This window comes from Hibiscus syriacus, unplaced genomic scaffold (assembly GCF_006381635.1).
Source record: "Hibiscus syriacus cultivar Baekdansim isolate YM2019G1 unplaced genomic scaffold, ASM638163v2 tig00116951_pilon, whole genome shotgun sequence".
In the NCBI taxonomy this organism is placed as follows: domain Eukaryota; kingdom Viridiplantae; phylum Streptophyta; class Magnoliopsida; order Malvales; family Malvaceae; genus Hibiscus; species Hibiscus syriacus.
In genome coordinates, this window is record NW_024063482.1 from 3,660,353 (window position 1) to 3,683,035 (window position 22,683).

Consider the following 22,683-nt stretch of genomic DNA (forward strand, 5'->3'; position numbering starts at 1 on the left):
AATCTGCGTTGTACCAATAATTAAGTTTTTTTTATTAATAGAAAGTATATGAAAATATATAAATTATAATTTTATTTTCACAATATTTTGGTAACTTAAATTATCGAATCATATACTCGTGTCGGTAAGAATTGTGACTTCCTTGAAGAGACTGAATCGATTGTTTATATTATCGTTCTTTGAACATATTACGTGTGAGTTATGATTTTTTTATAGAGACTAAATCGATAGTTTCTATTATTATTTTTTGTCGTTTCTTCTAAATACATTAATTATTATAAATTATTATTGAAATGTAGCTCAATGTCACGTAAATAGATCGTTCAAGTGAATGAAATAAAGTGGATTAAAAGAGTTATCTCATAATGAATTTTTACAATATCATAAATTAGTCGATTAATAAATCAAATAAATAATTAAAAAAAGTTACACATGCATATCTGGCATGAAATTTGAATTAAATTATTTACCATAAACAGCCTCGTATGAAACTTCATAACGCATATATATAGATAGATAGATATTATGTAGTTCTTCATGCTCATTGCTAACGAGAGGAGGCAGAGAGACTGTTCTTAATTCCATAGATATGTCTTCCCATTCCTTCAACCTCCTCCGCCACCACAACCACCACAAACACCGCCATCGCTTCCGTTCCTCCTCCCCTATTCCTCCTTTTTCTATCTCATTCTCCTACAGCCACCAGCGCACACCTTTCGCGGTTGTATCCAAGCCCCGCGCTCAAGGTACGATGTTTTACTTGATTACAACTTTTCATAGTAATTAATTCACCCACTTTTATTGTTTATGTGCAGAAAATGGTGGTGTTTTTCAAAGTGATTCGCCAGTATTAAAGTGGAACGAGGTTGTGGACGAAGACATCCAAGAAAAGGAAGCTTTTAAGGTAAAAAGACTATATATATATATATACGTATATACATGTGTGTTTGTGTGCGGTAATGTGGTTTGTTTGTTTATCCAACAAGGGTTTGGAACCGAACAAGATTAAGGAACTTGTCTACGATATTAAATCCATGTTGGGTTTCATGGAGAATGGAGAGATAAGCTGTTCAGCTTATGACACAGCTTGGGTTGCTCTCATTGAAGACGTTAATGGCACCGGTTCTCCTCAGTTCCCTTCTACTCTCGAATGGATTGCTAACAATCAACTTTCAGATGGATCATGGGGCGATGAACACATATTCGTGTCCCATGATCGATTGATCAACACTTTAGCTTGTGTTGTTGCTTTGAAAACTTGGAATATCCATCCAGAAAAATACGAGAAAGGTATCGTAAAATCGAACATATTAATATTAGACACATACCCGTTCTTTATTTTTCGTTAACTCTCTTTTTCCTTCACATAGGAGTGTCATTCTTCAAAGAGAACATAAGCAAACTCAAAGATGAGAATGCAGAGCATATGCCAATTGGTTTCGAAGTGGTATTTCCTTCACTTCTAGAAATAGCTCGAACCCTGAACATAGAAGTGCCATATGATTCCCCCATGTTTCAAGACATCTATGAACAAAGAGAACTAAAGCTCACAAAGTACGTAACATTTTAAAATAACGAGTTCGAGTATCTAAATATATATTTACAGGTTTTATTATTTACATGTATGTAATGTAATAATGCATATTTTATTTGTGTGGAATAGGATACCAAAGGAGATAATGCACAATGTTCCCACAACACTACTTCATAGCCTTGAAGGGATGCAAGGCTTGGACTGGGAAAAGCTTTTGAAGTTACAATGCCAAGATGGGTCTCTCTTGTTCTCTCCTTCTTCCACTGCCTTTGCTTTCATGCAAACCAAAGACCAAAATTGTCTCGAATACTTGACTAAAATCGTTCGAAGATTCGATGGCGGAGTCCCAAACGTATACCCTGTCGATCTCTTTGAACATATCTGGACCATCGACCGATTGCAACGCCTCGGGATTTCGAGATATTTCAATCCAGAAATCAAACAATGCCTGGACTACATTCATAGGTACGTGCAATCTGCAACATATAATGAATTATTCTAACTTTCACAACTTCAAACTGGTATTCGGAAGCTTTGATTTCTTAAAATCTTCAGATACTGGACTGAAGAAGGGATATGTTGGGCAAGAAACACAAGGGTTAATGACATTGACGATACGGCCATGGGGTTTAGGTTACTAAGATTACATGGATACGACGTTTCTGCAGGTACAAAGCTTTGGACCACTTTGTTTTGCACATGCGATGTTGTCATTGTTTTTTAATATGCGATTCGTGGACTTCATAAACAGATGTTTTCCGACATTTTGAGAAAGGTGGCGAGTTCTTCTGCTTTGCGGGACAGTCAAACCAAGCAGTGACCGGGATTTTCAACCTGTATAGGGCATCCCAGGTGCGGTTCCCTGGGGACAAGATTCTTGAGGATGCCAGCCGTTTTTCAACCAATTTCTTGAGACAAAAACAAGCTGCTCGTCAACTTTTAGACAAATGGATCATAACCAAAGACTTACCCGGTGAGGTAATAATATATTATATTACGTATTGTTGAAATTTAAGAAAGACCTGGGATATTTATGGAAAACATACATATATTATTAATCATGTCATAGAAGTCATATGAATTCATTAACAGGTTGGGTACGCATTGAGGTTTCCATGGCATGCAAGCCTCCCAAGGGTGGAATCCAGATTTTACATACAACAGTACGGAGGTGAAGATGATATATGGATCGGCAAGACTCTTTATAGGTACCTTTTCCTCTTCCCTTCCAATTTTTTTTCCCTCACAGCATAATTATAAAATAATTTCCTTTTACATATAATTATTAAAAAAAGGATAATGGCTTGTTGTACCCCTTCCATATCTCTTCCATGAGTTATTGAGTTACGTTTCTATTCATTCATTCGCGGATTAACAATTTTCAGAGTGATTTCTCTGTTGATCATAGCCTCCGGAAACCCATATTTTCTTATCAATGACAATCTTTTAACATGACATCTGGTAAATTCAGAGTCATATATATTGTCAGACGATCGTTCATTCACCCTACCAACCTACAAGTTATCATATGAATCTCCGTATAAAAAAAAAGATGGCTCTCTCTCTCTCCTCTCATGGCTCATTGTCTTTGACTCTCCATTCTTCACGACGACTAACAAAACTTTATCCAAATCAGAATAGGTGAACAACCCTAATTTTATCATCAACACTGCTTAAACCAGAAAACTAATTAGATAATGATTTGATTTTGTGTAAGATCATGGTTAAAAAATCAAGTAATGTTCCATCTAAAATGTTTTATATGTCAATGATTTTTTTAATGCAGGATGCCATATGTGAACAACAATACATATCTTGAGTTCGCAAAACTAGACTTTAACAATTGCCAAGCTTTACATCAGATGGAATGGATTAGCATGCAAAAGTAAGAAATCCAATCGTATACAATTCTCGTTGATACGTGAAATACATTATGAGTGCATCCTTTGTTTATTTATTGATTCATACTTCAATCATGTTCTGTATTCTATGAATTGGAGCAGGTGGTACTCGGAAATGGATCTTGGTGCTTTTGGAATGAGCAGAAGATCCCTTCTCTTAACTTATTTTATGGCAGCGGCTAGCATTTTCGAGCCAGAAAGGTCCCAAGAGCGGCTGGCATGGGCTAAGACTGCCTTCTTGGTCGAGACCATCTCCTCGTCTTTTGATGAAGGAATAATCAAACCCGATGATCATGAACTCAGAGAAATATTTTGTGCAAGCGTTCACAAATTCGGTTGATGAACCTCATAGCCACATTAATGGAAGGTAAAACTAATTCAATTGCTTACATTAATCTAAACTAAATCATAAAGTTTGGGTCAATGTGTTGTGCCTAAAAAAGACAGACAAAGGAAGTGAAGTTTACATGTGACTTATATTGTAGGAAGTTGGATTCAAACAGGACAACACAAAAGCTGATTGACACTTTGCTTCGGACCCTAAACCACCTATCATTGGATGCACTTGTGGCTCATGGTCGAGACATTAGCCGCGGCATTTGCCATGCTGTAAGTGATCATTCTATCTATGTATCTATCAATCTATTTCATTTTACGAGTAAAATCATACAGAACAGCTAACCTAGTGTCCAAAACTAGAAAGACTCATGCCAATATGATGATGTCTATATTTTTCTTGTGGGGGTTGAAAACAGTGGGAAAAATGGATGCTGAAATGGGTAGAGGAAGGTGACAGGCACCAAGGAGTAGCAGAATTAGTGGTGCAAATGATAAATCTTACCTCTGGCTGTTGGTCCATGGAGGAGCTAGTGTCACACCCCCAATACAAACGACTCTCCGACCTCACCGATTCAGTTTGCTATCAGCTTTGTTACTACCAAAAGCAAAAGGTGAGGTGCATGAAACCAAGAGAATAAATGTACCTTATGCCTTTGCTTAGCTCGAATCTTTATATCATTTGGCTGCATTCTATTTATACACAACATATTGCTCCGAGTCTTCATTTTTCTTGAAGTAATTATGTCTGACATTCAATAACGACATATATCCCGAAATGAGTATGAGAATATGGTCCTCTTAAGGACCCACTAGAAAACATGACAAAAAAGAATATATCCATATCGAACACTCACATCCAAAAGTACATACTTCCCACATACATTGTAGAACTTCCACTAATCTGAGGGGAGAATCTTAATGGCAAGGAATACCTATCGACAGTCTCAAAGAATTTCCTCATCGTTTATGGTTTCAACTGTTGCAGGTGCAAGACAATGGATGCTTTAATAATACTGATACAGAACAGAGGAGAGCCCAGGAAATAGAATCCACCATGCAAGAACTTGCTCAATTAGTACTGCAAAATTCCTCAGAAGACATCGACTCAGAATTCAAGCAAACTTTTCTTACAGTGGCACGAAGTTTTTACTATGCTGCACACTGTGACTTGGAGACTACCGTATTTCACATTGCTAAAGTACTCTTTGAGAAAGTAGACTGATCAACCTTCTTCTAAGGTTGATGTGATCGTGTGATCACTCTTGAAAAATAAATTTCCTTCATGCCTAAACCAAGTTATGGCCACAGAAAATTGAAGGAACTGTTTTTTAGTTTTAAGGTAAACCAAATAGAAAATGATAAAAGGAAGCAATTGCTCACATAAATCAAGTCTTAGACAAGATCCATGGGTTTGTCCAATTATAAAAAAATATCTGCTTAAATTACTTGCAAAGTTTAAAACTTTAAAAAATGCAAAGCAAAATGAAATGACAATACTCTATAACTTTGTCAAAAAAATGAGTACAAAATTCCAAAAAGAAAAGACCGATTTAATATAATAATATTGGTATTGTTAACCCAAAACTAATCTGATAGAACTCCTGGATAGATTAATCAAAAACTTTGCATAATTATGATCATGTGATATCCTTCAGCCATGAGAATAGATTAAAACCATTCCAATCTAAGCAATCCAACTCAAAGATCATGAAAATAGAAATTGGTTAGCTCAACTAAGGAACCAGGATCCTAAAGCTGGTCTAAAGCTATGCATGCACACTAAACCCTCATAGTTGGCATCATCAGCTCTTTATTGTTTGGCATTTACTGGAATCATGTAAAACATAAGAAAACCACCAGGCCGAAGGGCACTTAACGGTACAGAGTTAAAGTTGGAACTACTCACCCATGACCATGTTAGCTAGGAAACAAAGCTACTTAGAATTTCAATTAGAAAAAAAATGCATAGGCGATGTGGAAGCAAGAAACGATACAAAGGATGAAATGAGTGAAAGTGAACCCTCATTTGGATGAAAACCCATTTTTAGTAAGGATCCAGCAATATGTGATATGCTGCTTCGATGACCAAACCTATTGATCCATAATTTCTTCTTGAAGCAGAGGTGGGTTCATGAGCACACCCTTTGTTTTCCAAAGAGGCGAACATGCACATGGGTCAGACCCATAAACAAGTTGGCAAACTTATTCCTGAGGCATCCTACCATTTTTGCCCAAATTTAGACCACAAACACCATTTCCTTTGGATTAAAACAGGATAACTTCCTGTCAATCTTTTTTTAATCATGTTTGACAACTATATATTAGTCTTACTAGAATAACCAAACAAACTTATTATTTGAAAAATATATTGATACACAACCGAAAGATGTATTGGGTTTTTTTCTTCTTTTGCTCAAGATAATAGTGTTAGGGGCTACTTGCTAAATTTGATAGTCCAGCACACTGTGGCATCCCCTCTGAAAATGTACATAGAAACTAGTATTGAAAGAAAACTGTAGGAATGGAAACGTCATAAACACACTTGAATCTCCACAAAGTGATGACCTATTGACATGCTCGCTTGAATGTGAGCTCTAAGAATCTAGTTTGAACTTTACAAAATATGCAACGCCAGGTAGACATCAGATCAGCAGGCAGTTCTAATCACAAAAATTGGAAGCTAGAAATATTTGGAAAGGAAAATTCGAAGTATCATAATTTATAAAGGATAACATTGTAAAAGCATAATCCAAGGGTTACAAAAATACAAGATACGATAAAAGATAAAGCTCACGACCACATAGAAAACACTAAATGAGTCATAACTAAGAACAGTTTCTTGTTTCACATGTTTGACATACGTAAAGCTCTCAGATATCCCACCTCTGCATCTGAAGAAAAACATGAACATGTTCTGAAGCATCAGCATAAAAAATAGTACGGAGAAGTTCCATAGAAAGGGGATCTAATCATACTCCAGTTCATCAGACGTAACCGGCCGCTTGAGGGGTATGATTGATTTCTTTTCAACATCTCTAGATAATGCTTTCCTCATATCTAAAACCAAGCCACAAAATGAAAGGTAAGAAACAAATATGCAGACCAAAAAGAAAAAAGAAACATTCTGGTTGAGCATCAAAGTCCCCTTACCTAACCCATCTTCCTCTCCAGAATAATAGAGTAGCACCCTTCTTTATATTACATATCCAAGCTGTTTAAAAAAAAGAGTAGATAAGCCTTTCTTGAATTTATTTACATTCGCAGACACAAACACATGAAAACATGAGAAAGAGAGCGCATTTTTTCCATAGAACCAAACTGGTTTAATGTGAAAAGAATCTCGGGAATGAAAGCCATCACTCATGCAACACTCCACTCGCAATCATATTAGTCAAAACGAAAAACGGTTTTGACAACTAGAAGCTTCCAACTAATTATTTATGTTGTAGAACCATTCCAAATAAAGAACAAGAAGATCCAGAATTCAACCTCTATAATATCAGATGCAGTTTGTAGGTAACAAGAAATTACTACCAAGATAGAAAACAAATTGCTAACAATGGAATGTTGTACATTACGTGGTTGACATTATTAGCCAGAAAAAACCCAATAATATGGCCTTCAAAAAGCAGTCTCCTAAAATAGAAATAGTTTAGGAGAAAACCAAAATTTACCTCTCAAAAGATATGGAGCAATAAGCCATGAGCTAATGCTACTAAGACCGCCCAACTTACTTTGAACTTAAGAGGAAATAATGACTTATGACAATTAATTTTGACTTTAAATGCATAATTTTTTCCATGATTATGGCAAGAAAATTTTGAATCAAAGTATTCATTTAATCAATTCTAAGTACATAGCATTTTAAAAGGTCCTTAAATGAAGGATTTTTAACATATATAATCTTAGTGTGATCTTTTCTTTCCTCTTTTTCCTATTCCTATCTTGGTTTTTAAGGGCGCAAGGCATGCAAAAGGTCCCTTAAGCCAAGGTGCAAGGCGCAAGCACGCGCCTTTCATATGCAAGGCACATTGTTTGTAATATATAATATAGATCAAGTTTAAGCTATATTTTGCACTCAAACTAACATGATAAATAATATTATAGTGAAGAGTGGCGTGTGATGGAGAGAAAGAATGTTAGGGATTTTGTTTGGTGAGTTTTTTTCCCTCTCCAATTGTGTATCGTGAGAGACTGAGAGTTAGTAAAGTTAGATGGGTTTTTTTTTAATACTAAAAATATAAATTTTTATTAAAAATATTAATATCTTAAAAAAAATCTGAAAAGCACAAAGGCGCTGCGCCTAAAGCCCGTAGGCGCGCGCCTCTCGCCGCCTCTTGTAAATCGCCTCGCCTCAACCCAGGCGGACGCTACCTTCATCGCCCGACTGCACCTTGCGCCTAGGCGCGCAAAGAAAGATAGGAATCTGGGTTTTAAAAGGCGTGCATATAATGATGAAGAAAGATTTAATAGCGTACAAGTACGAGCATCTGTACTTCTAAGTTCCACCGTTGAATTTACTCCTAGTTTAGTCTTCTTAAAAGACAAAGTAGTGAAGATAACTTATTGTTGAAAACATTTTAATGTTTCGATATAGCAAATTAAGTTAAATGAATTTTAAGATTTTTTTAAGTATATTTGATATATTTATTCGAATATCAAAATATTACTCCAAGTCTTTCAAAGTTCAATTTCAATCCTTACTAAAGTGTAAAGTTGTGTTTTAATCTTAAAATGTTTTTGAAACAATTTTCACAAAGTATTTCGAACAAAAAACGAGCCAAAAAATCAATTTTCAAAGAGATGTACCGGTTCACTAGTCCATGCATCGATGCACTCTCAATTACATTGAATTTCGAATGCATTTAGTGTACCGATGCACTCTCTATGCAACGATGCAATCTTGAACAAATAGAAACACCGAATGCATTCAATGCACCGATGCACAAGTTATGCATCGATGCACTCAGGCTATTTTAAAACACCGAATGTATTTTATGCATCGATGCACCCTCAATGTACCTATGCACTAAGTCTTCCAACGGTCGAAATATTTGAATTTTACACATAGTGTACCGATGCACTAGCCCTATGCATCGATGCACCATACGCTCCCACCTGTTTTATTAATTTTTTTCACACTTAAACGGATCTATTGACTCCACTAATCATTCCCAACGTTCAGAATCAATTGAATGAGTATTTAAGCAATCTTAGAAACCATTGATCAACAAGAAGAAACAACAAAAAACAAGAATCAAGAGAGAATCAAAGAGAAAGCATCAAACCTCAAGTTTGAGCATTTTCAAGCCTATTTCATTCAATATTCATTTTTGCTTTCAAGAACACTTATTGTGCTCAATTGTATTATTCTTGAGTGTTCTTTCTTTGTTCTAGAATTGTGCAAACATCTTGCTTTGTGAGGATTTTCTTGTAAGTTTGCAAAATTTGTATTGTTCTCTTTGGGAGAGTGTTCTCAAGAATTTAGGGTATAATTCTTGAGGGATTTGTAAGGTTACTCTTTGTCCTCAAAAGAAAGACAAATTAGTGAATTTGTGGAAAATCCTTAGTGTGGATAGCTAAGGTAGTGGACGTAGACTTTGGTTGAGAAAGTCGAACCACTCTAAATCGCTGTGCAAATATTTTCAATTTTCTGCAAAAACTTCCATCGAAATTTTTATTGCCAATTCACCCTCCTCTTGGCCTATTTCGTCGATCGATTAACTCAACAATTAGTATCATAGCTTGACTCATTTGAAGGTTTAATTGCCTCTTGAGTAGATCCGGGAAGAGGTAAATCGATAATCAAGTCATCAATGGCCTCCACTTTAAACTCCGACTTCGGTCTTGATTCATTGCCCGTTAACATGCCTCCTTTCTTTAATGGAGCTAATTATGCTTATTGGAAGAATATGATGATGTATTTCATTCAAGCAAATGACATGGGAGCATGGAATATTATAGAAGACGGATACATCAAACCTTCCACTCATCCAAGATTGTGGAGTGAAGGAGAAATAAGAATGTTCCAGCTCAACTCCAAAGCCACACATATTATCTTTTGTGCTCTTGGACCGGATAAATACGAGAGAATTTCATCTTGTACAACCGCCAAGCAGATATGGGACAAATTACAAGTCACTCATGAAGGCACCGACGAGGTAAAAGAATCTAAAATTAGTCTTCTAACTTATAGCTATGAAAATTTCAGGATGAAACCGGATGAAGACATCAAAGCTATGACGAATAAATTTTTCACGATTGTCAATTGTCTCAAATCATATGGAGAGATCATTTCAAATGAAAAGCTTGTGAGGAAGTTGGTTTACTCACTTCCAAAATCGTGGCAATCAAAGAAGACGACAATCATCGAGGCTAAGAACTTAAAGTCCTTAACCCTTGAAGAACTAATCGGTTCACTCCTCACTCATTAAATGATGCTTCAAGATGAGGTAGACCTCGATAAGATTGATGAGACACCAAATGAGAATGAGAAGAAGAAGAACGTTGGAGTTGCTCTCAAATCCACAAAAGATGAGAAGTGATTTGGATGAAGATGACGATGACGAGGAAATGACATTATTTGCCAAACGGTTCAAAAATTAATGAGGCCCAACCGAGGAAGAAAATTCAAACGAAATGAAGGCTTCAAAACTGAACCAAAGGAGAAGTACTCGATCATTTGCTACAAATGCAAAAAACCGAAACATGTCAAATACGATTGCCCTCAATTAAAGAAAAAGGGTTAATCCAAGAATAAACACAAGGCTCATGTGGCTACATGAAGTGATGAAGAAGGTTCCGATGAAGAGGAACAAGAAGTAGCAAACTTGTGCTTGAAGGCATTCGGGGAAGATTCTCAGGTAACCTCTAGCTCATTTAATTTTGAAGATTATTCGTTTGATGAGCTATTAGAGGAATATAATGGGTTGGCTTCGGATTATGAGAAATTATTTTTAAAGTATAAAAATGATATTTTTAAATTGAAAAATGAAAATAATCTCATATCCAAGACCAACAATGATCTTGAAAGTAAAATTAAAAATTTGCAAATCAAACTAGAAGAGTTTGAAAAGAAAAATTTTGATTTGCAAAATTTACTTTCAAAGGTCAATTATGATCATCAAAAGAAAATTAATGATCTTAAAGCTTCTTTTGATAAAGTTGGAACAAAACTTTTTTTTATAAGGAATTCAGGCCTCGTTAAAAACCTCCCTTAATAATTAATGGAGCTTGTAGTTAAACTCCTTAATCAGCGGAAGGAGAAAAAGAGCGCATTAGGATTTTATTCAACAAAAGGAGTTACATAAGGTACATCTAGAAAACCTCAAACAAAACCCTAGGAACAGAAAATAAACCTAAACAACCAGAAACAACAACATAAATTCAGCTTATTCCTTCTTTAGCTAAGGCATCAACCTCTAGATTGGTTGTCCTATTAACCCATCTAATAACACCTTCAAATACATTAAGTCTATGAACAATGTCTTTAATAATATAAGCATAAACATCAGGACATAATTCAACCTCCCTAACCCAATTCACTGTCACCTTGTTGTCACTTTCAATAATCAAACGCTCCTTGATCCGCTCTCGAAAAGAAGTATAGAATAACAAACCCCTTTGAATAGCTTTTAGCTCCATAAATGTCGGAGGCCCCGGACCAGCAGAATCCTTGAGAGAGCCTAAAATAAATCCTGAAGAATCCTTCAAAACTCCTCCTAACCCACTTTTCTTCCAATCTCTTGTAGTAGCAGCATCAATATTAAGTTTAACAAACCCCAATAGAGGAGGAGACCAAGGAAAAATAGAAACAATCTGATTAGAATAGAAAGAACAAGAGTCCCCTATAGAAGGATCTGAAATAAGAGAGTATAGAAACCTCATTATTCTTAGCAAGGAACCAAGACGCAAGCCTATATCTTGCTAAGAAAAAGAATTCTGCCATATCTAACTCCCCCCCTTCAAACACAATTAAATTCCTGATTTTTCAAGTAGTCCAATTAAAACTTTTTGAAAATGGAGAAAATTCAAAATCCAACTTTGATAGAAAAAGTTTTAAAAACTACAATCATAGAGGTAGAATCTCTAATGGAAAAATCGTTATAAGTATATGGGTTTCTAAAGAACTCATTACTACTAAAGATAAGGATATCCTACACAAATGGATACCTAAGGGGACTAGGATTTTGGAAACTAATGAATATGGACCCAAAAGAATTTGGGTACCAAAAATAAAAAATTAATCTATGTTTGTATGAAAAGGAGCATTGCTACAAGGCACGAAAAACAAATTCAAACTCATGGTACCTTGATAGTAAATGCTCAACACACATGACCGGAGACAAAAACCGGTTCATAGAGCTCAACGCCAAAAATGGAGGAGATGTGACTTTTGATGATAACTCAAAAGGTCATATCGAAGGTATAGGCATTATATGTAATACCTCTTCCATACAAATTAAGAATGTTTTATATGTGAATGGATTAAAACATAATCTATTGAGTATTAGTCAATTGTGCGATAAGGGATTCAATGTCATGTTTGATATTAATGGTTGTAAAGTTATTGACATTGCATCTAATCGGATTATGCTTGTTGGTCATAGAATATAAAATATTTACATTGTGCATTTAGATTCTATAGATATGACAAATTTATGCCTAGTTGTTAAGAATAAGCATGATAGTTGGTTATGGCATAGGAGACTAGGACATGCTATTATGAGTGTTTTGCAACGGTTAATTTAAAGAGATTTAGTTCGAGGGTTTCCTAAACTAAAATTTGATAATGATAAAATCTGTGATGCTTGTGCTAAAGGAAAACAAAAGCAAGTTTCTTTTAAATCAATTAATGATGTATCCACTAGTAGAGTATTACAATTGATCCATTTAGATCTTTTTGGGTCATCTAGAACTACTAGCTTGGGTGAAAAACAATATGCATTGGTATTGGTAGATGACTATTCTAGATATACTTGGATTCTATTCTTAAGTACTAAAGATGAAGCATTCGAAAAATTCATCACGTTTTCAAAAGTAATCAAAAACGAAAAATGTTACTCTATAACTAGTGTTAGGAGTGATCATGGAACTGAATTTGAAAATATTGAATTTACTGAATTTTGTAATTCTAATGGTATTAGCCATAATTTTTCAGCACCTATAACTCCTCAAAAAAATGGAGTTGTTGATATGAAAAATCGAACTTTAGAAGAAATTGTTAGAACCATGCTTTGTGAAAACAATTTGCCAAAATATTTTTGGACGGAAGCCACAAATACCGCTTGTATGTTATTAATCGAGTAATGATTAGGTTTATTTTAAAGAAAACTCCATATGAACTTTTTAAAAATAAAAAGTCTAATAGCTATTTTCATCTTTTTGGATGTAAATGTTTTGTTTTAAACAACGGTAAAGACAATCTTGGCAAATTTGATGCTAAAAGTGATGAATGAATTTTTCTGGGTTCTTCCTTAAATTTTAAAGTTTATCGAGTATTTAATAAAAGAACTTTAGTTGTAAAAGAGTCTATACATGTTGTTTTCGATGATAATCCCCTTCCGAGGAAGGATTCTTGTGTGAATGATGATGTATGTATTATAAACATAAATAACGTTGAAGAACTATCATCAAAGGAAGAAACGAAAGATGAGGAAACTCAAGATCCTCTCGAGAATCCAACCATTGAAGAAAGGGAAGTCTCTTACCCAAGGGAATACAACTATGACAATGATGGTTAAATAATAGGTGATCCATCCAAAGGGGTAACAACTCGATCTTCTCTTAGAAATATTTGTAATTATGTGGTATTTATCTCATGCATAGAGCCTAAAAATATTAAAGAAACATTAAATGATGAACATTGAATTATGGCTATGCAAGAAGAGTTAAATCAATTTGAGAGAAGCAAAGTATGAACATTAGTTGAAAGGCCTAGTAACAAGTCAACTGTAGGTACTAGATGGGTATTTAGGAATAAGCTTGATGAAAGTGGTAATATAGTGAGAAACAATGCTAAACTTGTTGCTCAAGGCTATACTCAAAAAGAAGACATAGACTATGATGAAACATATGCTCCCGTAGCTAGGATGGAAGCAATTAGAATGTTATTAGCATTTGCATGTTTCAATGAATTTAAATTATATCAAATGGATGTTAAAAGTGCATTTTTAAATGGTTTTATAAAAGAAGTGTATGTGGAACAACCTCCTGGTTTTGAAGATTCAAAATTTCCAAATCATGTTCTTAAATTGACAAAAGAGTTTTATGGTTTAAAATAATCTCCTAGAGCTTGGTATGAAAGATTGTCAAACTTTTTAATTGAAAAAGGTTTTTTAAAAGGGAATGTTGACACTACATTGTTTTTAAAGCATAAAGATAAATATTTATTAGTACAAATTTATGTTGATGATATAATATTTGGTTCTACTAATGATATTCTTTGCCAAGAATTTTCTAAGCTAATGCAAAGTGAATTCGATATGAGCATGATGGGGGAGATCTCATTTTTCTTGGGACTCCAAATCAAGCAAAAAAAGATGAAATCTTCATCAATCAAGCTAAGTACGTCAAAGATATGCTCAAGAAGTTTGGACTAGAAAATGGAAAACCTCATGACACTCAAATGAGCTCATCAACAAAGCTTGACAAAGATGAAGGAGGTAAATGTGTGGATGTTAAATTATATAGGTCAATGATTGACTCTTTGCTTTATCTAACCGCAAGTAGACCGAACATTATGTTTAGTGTTTGCTTATGTGCTAGATTTCAATCATGTCCTAAGGAATCACATTTACTAGCTGTTAAGAGAATATTTAGATACCTTAAAGATACTCATAGTTTATGACTTTGATATCCTAGAGACTCTAGCTTTAGCTTGCATACATTCTCTGATGCGGATTATGGAGGATGCAAATTAGATAGGAAAAGCACATCCGGTACTTGTTAATTCCTTGAAAATATGTTGATTTCTTAGTTTTCAAATAAACAAAATTGTGTTGCATTATCTACCACTGAAGTGAAATACATTTCAGCCGGTAGTTGTTGTGCACAAGTTTTATGGATGAAATAATAACTTTTTGATTATGGAATTGAAGTAGGTACAATTCCTATCAAGTGTGACAATACTAGTGATATTTGTCTCACTAAAAATCTCATCCAACACTCTAGAACTAAGCATATTGAAATTAAACATCACTTCATTAGAGACCATGTCACTAAGGAATATGTAGTTCTAGAATTTGTTGATACTTTGCACCAATTAGCAGATATCTTTACAAAATCTTTAGACAAATAAAAATTTTGGACACTTAAGAGAATTAGGTTTAACTGACCTATCTTCACTCGGTGTTTAAAATAATTTTAACACTTTTAAATTAGATTTGAAAACGTTTATAATAAATAATATTATTATTAGTTAGGGAGAGTTTATGATTCTTAATTAATTTTATGTTCAAATGAAGTTTAAGGATAAAATTGATTGATTGAACATGATTAATTTTCAATATATGTGTTGCCAATACTACTAGAGCTAAATAATTTAACATTTTAAGTGTTTAAAATGGATTTTTGACATTTTTGTGCATAATGCATCGATACACTAAATAGTGCATCGATGCATCCCTTTTAATGTGCATCGATACATCATGAAGATGCACCGATGCACTCCTTGAATTTGCATTAATGCACACTGCCATGCATCGATGCATCCGTCGGGTTTTGGGATAAAATGCTTGTTTTCCTTTATTTTTCTCAAACACCTAAAATACCTCTCAAACCCCTAAAACACCTCTCAAACCGTCGTTCGTCCCTCTCTCTCTCTCCTCTCAAATTTGACTCAAAAAACAACTGTTACAAGTCGGATTCTTCGTGCATTACATCTCTAAATCCTGCTAATATCATTGAATCGTGCAAAACATCTCATTCTCACAAATCTGAATTTTTCAAGGTATTTTTCTAAAACCCCTATTTATCAAATTTTGATTTTAGAACTAGTTTAGATTAGTTCTAGGATGAACATTATATCGGGCATTGATGATATTATGATTCTAAACTATATTTTACAATCAATTTCGTCAAAAACAAACAATTTTTCAAAAATGTTCTTTGAATTTCAAAAAAAAAAATTAATTAGTTTCGAAAATTATTAATTTGTTTTTATTTAATTGTGTTGTTTTCATTAAAACTATACATATTATAATTTTTCAAATATTATTTTCAAATAGTTTTCAAAATCTTCCCCATTAGGATTCGGTTTCGATAACCTTGAATTATTGCGGACTCACTTGAGTTTTGGGATTGATTATATTGCATACATGTTTTTCAAATTGCAGGATACTTATCCCATTCCATTCCTTAAACCATGTCTAATCCAAAACGACCTAGGTCCTCTTCGAGTCGTTCTAACCGGCCTCTTAATCCTATTCCTCCTCAAGCTCCAAATTCAAACGATCCCAATATGACCATTCTAAATTCATGTTTTAATATGCCTGGTCGTAATAGAGAATAACTCTACCATAGGTACATGAATTCCTTCCGAACATACAAAATCCGAGAAGAACATATTTCCTCTATTCAAGCAATGGTAGATATCAACTTTGAATACCTACCAACTCTTAAGTCTTGGAAGTTTGATAAATTTTTTCACCTTAAACCAATTGTCTATCATCAGTTAGTCCACATTTTCTACTCTAATGCGATTTGTGTTCAAAATGCGCATCAAAATGGTACCATAGGAACTAGATCATATCTTTTAGGACAATACATTTATATTGATTCTGAAACAATCGCTACTCACTTTGGGCTAGATGACAATGGTTTATATAATGAAAAAGAGACTGTGGCATATCCCTATCTTCCCAATGTTAGTGTTAGTACTTTACGGTCTCATCATGATCGATTCCTTCATTTGATGATCTCTTGGTGGTTTAGACCATCCGGAGGTAGGTACTCCACTCTTCGTGTCAGAGATTTATGGTAGATACATTGTATCCAACATAACAGAAAGATAAATTTGCCACAAATCATTTTTAGTGAACTAGTAGATACTATAAATGTAGTCCCATCCAAACATGCAGAAAGTTTAGTTTATGGGTGTCTACTTAGTAATCTTTTTATCAAACTAGGTCTTAGAGTTTCTCTTGACAATCTCATCCCTCTTTAAAACCAAATCAATCTCGCTTCTTTGAAGAAAGCTGATTGAAAACAGGACGAGGAAACTGGTCAATGGGTTTTTCGACCCAATAAGCAAACTCCGAGAGCTAGTTCTTCACGAGTTCCTTCTGCACCTAGCTCCTCTCGTGCTCCACTTCCTCTGGCACTGGCTGCTGACGATGATCCTGAGCTTCAACAGCTTATGCAAGATATTGACGATGAAATACCAGACGATCCTCTGGCACCAGAAACAGCACAACAAGACGAACAAATGTCTCCATACTTTCGGTCCTTCACGGAGACATTTGATCTCAGGTTTGTATCCATCGAGTTTCAGTTATCCTTTATGGGGGCTCAACAACGGGAGATGAACGTCCGTTTAGATGCGCTCACACTTGAGATGCGAGTACGTTATCCTCCTCCTTCCAATCCTCCAATGGAGTAGATCTTTACTTGTAATGTTTTCTTGGATTTAGAACTTGGATTGATAAACATTTTGATGTTCTTTAGTTGTTTGATTTTGGATGATTATATGTTTGGATTTATGTTTTGGATGCTTAGATATTTGAACTTAATACATATTTGGTGTGTTTGAATTTTTATCTTAATTTTTGCATCATTTAAACATATATGACCAATTCTCCATTACACGTTTTATGTATGAATATTGAATTATGCAACTAATAGCTAGCATTTCTCTTGATTGTGATCTTAGCTGCTTAAGCTTTAAATTTCTAAATATCAATTGGCTACTTTTTCAAAACCTTGTTTAAAAACGTTTTAGAGTCTTTTTGATTTAACAAAAAGGGAGAGAAGTGTTAAGGGAGAGTAGTGTTAAAGTAAGGGGGAGTAATTTCAAAACTTGATTTCAAAATTTATTAAAAAATCTTAAATTTACTAAAATGTTTTGTTATATCAAAAAGGGAGAGATTGTTGAAAACATTTTAATGTTTCTATATAACAAATTAAGTTAAATGAATTTTAAGATTTTCTAAAGAATATTTGATATATTTATTTGAATATCAAAATATTACTCCAAGTCTTTCAAAGTTCAATTTCAATCCTTATTAAAGTGTAAAGTTATGTTTTAATCTTAAAATGTTTTTGAAACAATTTTCACAAAGTATTTCGAACCAAAAACGAGCCAATAATTCAATTTTCAAAAAAATGTATCGATGCACTCTCAATTAAATTGAATTTCAAATGCATTTAGTGTACCGATGCACTCTCTATGCATCGATGCACTCTTGAACAAATAGAAACATCGAATGCATTCAATGCACAAACTATGCATCGATGCACTCAGGCTATTTTAAAACACCGAATGTATTTTATGCATCGATGCACCCTCAATGTACCGATGCACTAAGTCTTCCAACGGTCGAAATATTTGAATTTTACACATAGTATACCGATGCACTAGCCCTATACATCTATGCACCATACGCTCCCACATGTTTTATTAATTGTTTTCGTACTTAAACTACTCTATTGACTCCACTAATCATCCCCAACATTCAGAATCAATTGAAGGAGTATTTAAGCAAGTTTAGAAGTCATTGATCAACAAGAAGAAACAACAAGAAACAAGAATCAAGAGAGAATCAAAGAGAAAGCATCAAACCTTAAGTTTGAGTATTTTCAAACATATTTCATTCAATATTCATTTTTACTTTCAAGAACACATATTGTGCTCAATTATATTATTCTTGAGTGTTTTTTATTTGTTCTAGAATTGTGCAAACATCTTGTCTTTTGAGGATTTTCTTGTAAGTTTGCAAAATTTGTATTATTTCTTTGGGAGAGAGTGTTCTCAAATTGAGGTATATTCTTAAGAGATTTGTAAGGTTATATTTATCCTCAAAAGAAAGACAAATTAGTGAGAGAAACCCTTAGTGTGGATAGTTAAAGTAGGACGTAAACTTTGGTTGAGAAAGTCGAACTACTCTAAATCGCTGTGCAAATATTTTTGTATTATTCTCTTTGGGAGAGAGTGTTCTCAAGAATTTGAGGTATAATTCTTAAGAGATTTGTAAGGTTACTATTTATCCTCAAAAGAAAGACAAATTAGTGAATTTGTAGAAAACCCTTAGTGTGGATAGTTAAAGTAGTGGACGTAAACTTTGGTTGAGAAAGTCGAACTACTCTAAATCGCTGTGCAAATATTTTCAATTTTTTGCAAAAGCTTCCACCGAAATTTTTATTGCCAATTCACCCCCTCTTGACCTATTCCATCGATCGATTAACTCAACACTTATGAATCTCATCGGAATCTCTTTTACAATCCAAAACCAAAACTCAAAACTTTCCGAAACTCGATGGTGGTATGTTCCTTTCGTACAAGTCACTCGATCCTGACTCACTTATGAATGGAGTGCTTTTATGCATATGTGTGCTTGCGTGTATGGATAAAGCCTTAAACTTCAGGCTGAGGATGGTTACATGCCAAAATCTGATACACCAAAAATGACATGGGAAAACTGTGATTGCAAGATAAAGTCTGAAGGGATAAAAGGAATGGTACAATAATGTCCAAAACGGAAATTTTAGAACTATTACCTTCTCATACATCTTTATGGCCGGTGTATTAGAAGCTCTCACGAAAAGATCCACAAAATATGCCTTGTCACTGTCAAAAGAAAGACAAGAAATTATATTCAATAACACTAGCTTTTATATTATATAAGTCTGGCTTACGTCAAGATGTCATATAAAAGAAGCTGAAAAGAAAGTACATAGCAAGATAAAACTAATCGAGCACTGCATAGTCTAAGACAATGTAAAGATAGAAATGCACAGTAAAAATAATAATAATACCCAAAGCAAAACCAATTCCTTTATGATACATCTAATACAAGTTAGTTTCAAAGGAAGCTACACAAAAGTATCAGATGAAGCTAACGACCATGCTTGTTGTGCGAGTTCTTCATCATCACCATTTCAATCAAAGATGTTTGCGGTTAGAAACGTGTATTAGTTTCACTAAGGACATCTCATAATGAACCTTACAACTTATTTTTGCTTTTCAAATTAAAATGACTATAGCATTGAGCAAATTTCTAAAAAAGATTAGTAAGAAAATATTAAAGAACATAATGCTCTAGTAATTTCTAATCCTGTAATCAGTTCTTAATAATCTATTATAAAACTTAATACTTTTGTAATCTCTAATTCTGTTATCAGCCCTTGCTACAGGCAAACAGCAGATGAAGGTTACTCATATCAATTGAGAGAGAATTCATCGTAGAGAAATACCCAAAGTCAAATGAATAATAATATAAAACATCCTTACATTTTATCGCTGATGTCTTCCAAAAGGTTCATTAGTTTCTTAGCAAGCTGCTGCCTACGATATTCTGGCACTACAGTGACTGCTGTTAGATGGCCATGCCAAGACTCACCTTGCCCCACAACTTTCCCCATAACTGCAACCAATTTCAAAGGTATTAAATCTAGATCCTCCAATCTCAAAACAGAATAGTCAATAAGAAGCATATCCCTATTCAAGTACACCTTAAATGTGACCAACTTATAATAAGATGTAATTCCAGATGCTTATAGTAATAAATTAAATATAAAAGGCACTGAACATCATAATTAGAACTCAATTCTTTGTTTTCACATTATGATTGTCAAAATTCCTTTTCAATAGTGTTGATCAGAAAAGAACAAGGAAAACTTACTGTAACCCATTATTTGTTTGCCGGGGCCTTCAGCTACATGAAAGTAATCGGGTCATGAGCTAAATACGTCATGTAAAATGACATGTTAAACTGTAATAATCACACAATTTCCACTGTTGAAAACAATTCACAACTCGTCCAAGCATTTGTCTTTAGAAAAATGAGGGAAAAAAGCTAAAAGGCGAGAGTTTTAAAGCTTACTGTTTCCGTTAAGTGGTCGAGATTGACGGATGCGAAACGTAAAAGATCATTGCAGCAGAATCGGCGTATCGTTGTCATCTCAATCTTTATGCGCCGGTAACGGAAGCTTAATGAGACGAGGGCTGCTGAAACGGCGGTTCAAACTTCAAAGGTCAATGACGCTATCGGTCGAAAACGATAAAGCAGGTCCGTTCGATTATATTTAGGATGGGCCACTTTCACATTTTGTTTTATCTAATTACGAATTTATTCCTTCTACTATATTATTATTCGGTCTAAGGACATAAAAATTTCAATCAATCAAATAATAATAAATTTACGAGTTTCCCGAATATTCCTTCTACTATATTATTATTTTGTTAAGTTTGTTATTAAATGTTATAAAATGGTCAAGACTATATTATTATGGGGTATTGTTTTATTATATCTTTCAACTATTAAAAGTTATAAAATGGTCAATCGACTATTTATATGTTTCAAACTCATCTTTTTCTGTTAAAATTGACGGTCGTCTGAGATAGATGTTAACATGTACTAAGATATGATAAAATCTGATTTTATAATTGTTTTAGTTATATTTTTTATATAGAATCTTCGTTTACATTATGTTATTTAGTTAATGCTTGAAACATTATGTTAGCAATACAGTGGTTAAAAACAATGATGATACTAGTATACATCATTAAAATATGATTTTATCATATTTCAGTCAATAAATTAACGTCCAACTCAGATAGATGTCAATTTTTAATAGAAAAATGATAATTTTGGAACATATGTACAGTCATGTGACTATTTTATAACTTTTAATAGTTAAGGAACTCACTAGTTAAAAAGTTAAATCATTCAATTTTTGGTTCAATTAATCAGTTTAATCTGATTCTGACAACAATTTTATTAAAATTGTAGATACACAGTATCAAATTATATGGAATTAAAATAAAGTATTAAATATCAATATCAGTATAATGTATAGGGACTAAGATTAGAGTTTAATATTTTGTTTGGACTTTGAAAATACCCTTTGGGCCAACTCGAGTCCATTTCAATATTAAAACGGTTAGTCAGGCACCGGAAAAAATGGCCGACGGTATAATATAATATTGTCCTAACATGAATTATTTTTTAAGATACTTTTATTAATTAAAAATTTCATTTAAATTATCACTTAATAAATTACAAGTAATTCCAATTTGGATAATATAAGATGTATAATATAATTTTTTATTTAAATGAATCGAATAAAATAAATTAAAGAAATTAATATACAAAAATTTCCAACAGATTACCTCAACTAGTATATAAATATTAGGATAAACTACACATTTAGTATATCAATTATCACTTTTGTTCAATTTTGGCTCACTCAACTATTTTTATTTTGAAATCATACTTTATGTTTAGTTTTGGTTTTATTTTAGTCACCGGCCGTTAAAAAATTAACGGTGATTCTGACATGTCATCGTAGGATAATGCAATGCCTATAGTTTTATTAATTTTTTTTAACGATGGATGACCAAAATGAAACTAAGACTAAACGTTAGATATGATTTTGGAACAAAAATATTTGGGTGACTAAAAGGGAATAAAAGTGATAGTTGGGTACTAAACTTGTAGTTTTTCTAAACATTATGTATTGGGTTTTTTAGGCTTAAGTATACAAAAGGTGCTCAACATATGTTTACTTTTTCAGTTTAGTGCCTAACATTTATTCCGTTATAGTTTGGTGTCTAACGTTTCATTCTGTTACTTAAAATGGGTCAAGCCGGCAACGGCGTTAATTTCCTCCGTTAAGTGACATGTGTTACAATCTAATAGTTTTAAATTTTTTATATAAAATTAAAAAAATAAAATTATATATATATTTTTT

At 33.6% G+C, this 22,683-nt stretch overlaps 2 pseudogenes; one reads left to right on the forward strand and one right to left on the reverse strand.

Moving 5' to 3' along the window:
- Positions 1–589: 589 nt before the first annotated feature.
- LOC120189011 lies at positions 590–5,115 on the forward strand (annotated as a pseudogene).
- A 1,348-nt stretch (positions 5,116–6,463) lies between these two features.
- LOC120188847 lies at positions 6,464–20,984 on the reverse strand (annotated as a pseudogene).
- Positions 20,985–22,683: the final 1,699 nt, after the last annotated feature.